The 5,890-nt window shown below is 45.0% G+C and overlaps 1 long non-coding RNA gene across 1 annotated transcript in view; it reads left to right on the top strand.

Moving 5' to 3' along the window:
* Positions 1-648: 648 nt before the first annotated feature.
* Positions 649-5,890, top strand: part of LOC109489769 — a 26,336-nt gene continuing 21,094 nt past the window's right edge. Inside the window, exon 1 of the long non-coding RNA XR_002142881.2 lies at positions 649-708. This is a non-coding gene — a long non-coding RNA (uncharacterized LOC109489769). The remainder of the gene's footprint in view (positions 709-5,890) is intronic.

Below are 5,890 nucleotides of genomic sequence, written 5' to 3'. Positions count from 1 at the left end.
AAATTTACCCTCTTCTAAAGACTCTCCACCATGGGTACATAATTCGTTCAAATGTCTTGATTTCTTGTTTGCCTTCAAAAACTGGGAAGATCTGGTGACTGTGGGCTTTCATTTGTTTGTGGGGCCAGGCTCTGGAGCAGAGTATCAACCCCGTTGGGCCATGCTGGGCTCCATGGCGGGCTCCTAGCACTCCCCACTGACTTACATACAGCCTTTTCCTCTCCAAGGACCCAGGACGGCCACTGAATTTGTATTTTACCATTTTATACAGTGGTATTAGACGGTACCGTTCCTTTTCAGTTCCTTTTGTACGTTTCTATCCCAAAGTATGTTTCTCAGATTGACTCCTGCGGATGTTTGTGGAACTAGTTCATTCTTTTGAACAGCTGTATGGTATTCCATCATGTGAATAAACCACAGTTTATTTATCCATTCCCTCACTAGGACCAGTTGGTGGTTTGGTATTAAACTACCCATTTCAGAAATGGTTATAGATTTACTTGCGTTTTCAATTTCTTTTTTTCTTAAAGATCTATTTATTTATTTTAGAGAGAGAGAGAGCAAGCAGGGGCAGTGGAAGAGAATCTCAAGCAGGCTCCCCACTGAGCTTGGAGCCCGACATGGGGCTCAATCCCATGTCCCTGAGACTATGACTTGAGCCGAAACCAAAAGTCAACGCTCGACCGACTGAGCCACCCAGGCACCCCGGTAAGTTACACTTTTAAGACATATTACCTATTCCCTCTGAAACTAATGAGGTAGTGTAAGTTGGCTAATTGAATTTAAATTAAAAAAAAAAAAGACATGTTACCTATTCCATGTAAGATTTAAAATTTACTGTCCTGAGATCGTTCATAGTACAATCTCTCCTGTATCTATAATACGGTCGTTTTTCCTTCCAATAGTTTTTATTTCTGTACTCTCTCTCTCTTTATATCTTTTGCCAGAGGATTTGTGAGGCTTTTAAAAGACCCAGTTTTGGGTTTGAGGCCCCTCTTTTGTCTCTTTGTTCTCAATTTCATTGTTTCTTTTATTCTTTCTTTGGGATTTTTCTGTTTTGTTTCTCCCCCCCCAACTTCCTGAGTTGACTGCCCAGCTCACTGACTTTCGATCTTTATTTCTAACATATGTATTTAAAATTATAAATTTTGCCCTATGTATTCCTATAGCCATATCCTCCCAGTTTAGTTATATGGCGTTTTCATTTCTTCTTGGACCAGTAAATACTGAGAAGTGTATTTTCAAGTTTTGAATGCATGGGGATTTGCTTATGTTTTGTCTCACTGATTTCTCACTGTTTTGTATTGTAGCCAGAGAATATGATATGCCTGATAGTAATTTTTTGGTATTTATTAAGACTTGTTTCTGACTAGTGTGTGGTCAGTTTTTGAAAATGGGCCATGTGTATTCTCTAATTATCACATGTGGAGCTTTATGAGGGTAGTTCATTCTTTTTTTTTCTTAGTTTTTTATTTTTTAAAGATTCAATTTCTTCAGTTGAGAGAGATGGAGAGCATGAGCAGGGGGCGGGGCAGAGTTAGAGGGGCTGAGTGCAGAGCCCCCTGCCAGGCTCCGTCCCAGGACGCGGAGATCATGACCTCAGCAGAAATCAGATGCTTCACTGACTGAGCCACCCAGGTGCCCCAGGATTTTTTATTTTTTTAAGTAATCTCTACACTCAACATGGGGCTTGAACTCACGCCCCGTTAGATCAGGGATCGTACGCTCTTCTGACTGCGCCAGCCAGGCTCCCCGTGAAGGTCGTTTAAATCTTCTATGTCCACACTAATTTTTTTCTGTTTGATCTAGCTCTCAGCTGGTGGGGGAGGTATTTTAATGTCTTTCACTGTGATTGTGGATTTGTCAAATTTATTTTCGTAAGTCTCTGAATTTTTGCATTGCATATTTGGAGACTGTTGTTATGGGCATACAAGTTTAAATTCTTTTATCTTCCTGGTCAGCTGATCCTTTTAACATGTTGTGACCCTCTTTATTCCTACTAGTGTTTTGTTTTGTTCTGTTTTTGACTTAAAGTCTGCTTGAATATGTCCATACTAATGTGTGGGACACGCCTGCACACAGGTTTCTTTTGCCTTGCATGTTTTTGCCTCATTTCCTTCCTTTTAGCCTTTCTGAATTTTTATATTTTTAGGTGAGCCTCTTGCAAATAGTAGATGGTTAAATATTATTAATAGCATATAGTCACATAACCCTTCGTTTGGCAAGTTAGCCCATTTTCACTTATTGTGATTACTGATGTATTTCAATTATTTATGTCATCGTATTAAATTGGTCAATATCTGTTATTCCTTCCCCAACCTTTCTTGTAATAATTCTATTTCAAATATTTTAGAAGTTGTCATTCAATATCCAGCATGCATTTTTGATTCAACAAAGTCTAAAATTAATCCCAAACAAAATAAAGACCCTAGAACTCTTTTTATTCTTTTACTTTTTAAGTTAGCTCTGTGCCCAACATGGGGCTCAAACTCATGACCCCGAGATCAAGAGTCACCTGCTCCTCTTACTGGGCCAGCCAGGCGCCCCTCTGCTGTCAGTCTTACTGATGTAGTTTTGGGATGTTGGTGAGGTCCCGAGCCAATGGCCAAGAAAGAGTTCTTGAGAGTTGGCTCAAGAAAGAGTTCTTGAGACGTCTTTGGTGCAAAAAGGTGATTTTAGTCAAGCACAGGGACAGGACCCGTGGGCAGAAAGAGCTGCTGCCCCGGGGTTGTGAGGAGTGGCTGATTATACATTTGGGAGTTGGGGGAGGTAAGGAAAAGGGAGGTGCCAAAAGGACTTTCATCTGCTAAAGAAGACCCTTAGGATACTAGAGGCCTTGCTATTGTCAAGCTAAGGTTATTGTTCCCTCTAGCAAAGTATTAACATTAAGACAGCCTGGAGGGGCGCCTGGGTGGCTCAGGTCCTGATCTCCAGGTCCTGGGATTGAGCCCCGCCTTAATGGGGGGGGCCTGCTCCTCCCTCTCCCTCTTCCCCTGCTTGTGCTCACTCTCTCTCTCTCTCTCTCTCTCAAATAAATAAATAAATAAAATCTTAAAAAAAAAAAAAGACAGTTGGGAGTTTTCTGGGGGAATGTCACAAATACCCCACCCAGGAGTCTGGGGTGGAGGGAGTGGGTGGGTGGGTAGGGGATGTCCGTTGTGATTTGTCCTCAGCTTGCCTTCTGCTCCCTCATCATTATGGTCAGATAATCAGCATTTTTTTTTTTTTCCTCTAGTAGCTTTAAACTTTTTCTTTTTTTTTTTCTTTTTCATTTTTGCTTTTGTTCTGCATATTCACTGTGATGGTTTGTAAATGAAAACTTACCATTTCTGAGCATGTGGTAGGGTTTGTGCTTCTTGAACCTTTAAACTTGTGTCTTTTGTCAGTTGTGAAAATTTAGTCATTGTTAGGTCTTTAAATATTGTGCTTCCCCTGTTCTTTCTTTCTCCTTAGAGGATCCTCTTAGCCCTGTGTTCACGTCCGATATTCTCTCTTCGATGCCTTCTAACTTCCCCTCATTTTAGCTCTCTGCATTCTGGGCATAGAGAATCTGATCCGCACGCATGTCTCCCAGCTCTCGCTAGTTTTGATTTTACCTAGTTTAACCTGCTGTGTAACTCATTTCCTTTTTAAAAGTTTGTTTCAAGGCATCTGGGTGGCTCAGTCAGTTAAGCATCCGACTCTCGATTTCAGTTCTTGATTTTGATCTCAGCGTCCTGAGATCGAGCCCTCTGTCAGGCTCTGCGTTGAGCTTGGAGGCTGCTTAAGATTCTCTCTCTCTCCCCCTGCCCCCTGCCCCGCCCCCTCTTGCTCTCTTGTGCTCTCTCTCTCTCAAACAAGGTTTGTTTCATGGAGTGCGTGTTTCCTTTCTGACAGTTCTGCTTGGTTCTTCTACACACCTGCTCCCCTCTGATGTCTTATACTTTGGAGTTCTGATTCCTAACATTTTTCCTTTAATCATTTGTTAAATCATGAAAAATTTCTTTTTGAATTTATCTATTTTAGAGAGAGAGAGAGACACCAAGCAGGGCAAGGGGCAGAGGGAGAGAGAGAATCTGAAGGGACTCCCTGCTGAGCATGGAGCCCGATGTGGGAGTGGATCCCACCACCCTGAGATCATGACCTGAGCTGAAATCAGGAGTCAGATGTTTAACAGACTGAGCCACCCAGGCGCCCCTTAAATCCTTCAAATTGAATTACAGCGTCCATCTGGAGAAGTATGCAAATCCTAGGTGTACACGTCACTAAATTTCCAAAAGCGAACAAACCGTTGGAGTCAGCGCCAGGGTAGGACTCAGAACATTCCAGTGCCCAGCCACCCCAGTGCCCACTCCCAGTTCTTCCTCCCTCCAAAGGCCAACACTTTTTATAGTCATTTTTAGGGCTTATTTGATGTTGTCCTTCAGACTGTTGTGTGTTCTGGAGACCTGGGGCTTCCTAGGGAGTTGTCCCCCCAGGGACTTTGACATTTCTTAGTGTGAGCTCATCCTTAGGGTGGCTGGTTCTTAATGGTCCTTTCCTCCAATAGAATCCGTTGTGGCTTGGATAAAATGGAGCATGGCTTCTGAGCTTTTCCCCTTTGCTTAGGCCCCACGAGAATCACTGGACTGGCTCAGTATTTATGTCAATGTTTGGCCTGGGAGTTTCTGGACGGTCCCAGTCTGGTAAATTGACATCCCAAATCATGTGATGCTGGGTAGGGAGTTTTGGATTCTTAGGCTGAAACAGACAAAGTGAGCTTGTCCCCTCCCTGTAGATGGGCACATTTTCTCAAGGTCCCCTGTTCGCTTTTCAGAGATCTCACGACCCCCTCTGGCCATGGGTGTGCCCCAAGGCTGTCTCCTGTCCCCACCTGGGCTCTAAACCAAAGCCCCTGCTGCTCACCCCTTCCTCAGCGCAGAGCAGAAGCGGGGTGAGCTCATTAGCTGTCATCTGCGGGGGACAGGGCCCCCTTGTTTCTGGCATCTGGGGATTTCTCTTGTGTGAACACAGCTGTGCATTTGAAATAATTTCTGTTTCATTGACCATTTGAAGGAGTTTGCGATGAGAAAAATTTCAGGTTTCTTTGGCGTGCAAAATCGGAAGCACCTGAGGGGGTATTCACTGAACTATCCAGCACTTGAAAGGTAGCTAATGTGGCTCTGGAACTGATTTGTAATTTTCACTTAATTTTCATTAATGGACACTGAAATATAAATAGCGACAGGTAGCTAGTGGCTCCCATATTGGGCAGCCCAGCCTTAGAAAGGAAGGAGTTGCTCCCCACGGCCCCAAAGGATGGGCAGGCTCAGGTCAGACTAATCCCAGGGTGTGGACAGCCTGCATTCCAGCCTTGGTCCACGTCTCTGACCATCTTGATGGAGCTCAAGTGGGAATCATGTGTGTTGGCCTAGATTCCGTTCTGTGGATTTGGACCTGCATCAGTGCTCATGAATGGGCCAGTCTGCCTGGAGGACGGGCCTGAGGGGCTGCCCCAGGATCTGTATTAACCCCCACCTGTCTGTCTGTTGAGGGCGTGGCACAGAGTTGAGAAGGATTAGGAACACCTTGAGGGACAGTCAGGACCCCATGGCCTCTTTTGGCCCTGAAAGCCTTGGCTTTCTTTCTTCACCGTCCCCCCATTCTGTCCTCAGCCCTTTCTGACCCTCAGACCCTCCCTGGAGGGCTCCTCCTCTGGCAGGGCTGCCCACCCAAGGGGCTCCAGCTCCCCAGGGAGCCTCGGTGACAGCTTTACGCAACTCAGGATCCCCCAGGCACAGCCCACTTTCCCTAGCCTGTGTCTGTACCCATGCCGTTCCTCCTTCCTAGCTGTCCCTTTCTCGCCCCCCACCCCCAGTTTCCTGATGGGCACATTTTCTTTTCCCTCCTTCCCTCCCTCCCTCCCTCCCTC

The sequence above is a fragment of the Ailuropoda melanoleuca genome, chromosome 10 (genome assembly GCF_002007445.2).
Source record: "Ailuropoda melanoleuca isolate Jingjing chromosome 10, ASM200744v2, whole genome shotgun sequence".
Lineage (NCBI taxonomy): Eukaryota > Metazoa > Chordata > Mammalia > Carnivora > Ursidae > Ailuropoda > Ailuropoda melanoleuca.
This window is presented reverse-complemented; position numbering and strand designations above follow the sequence as displayed.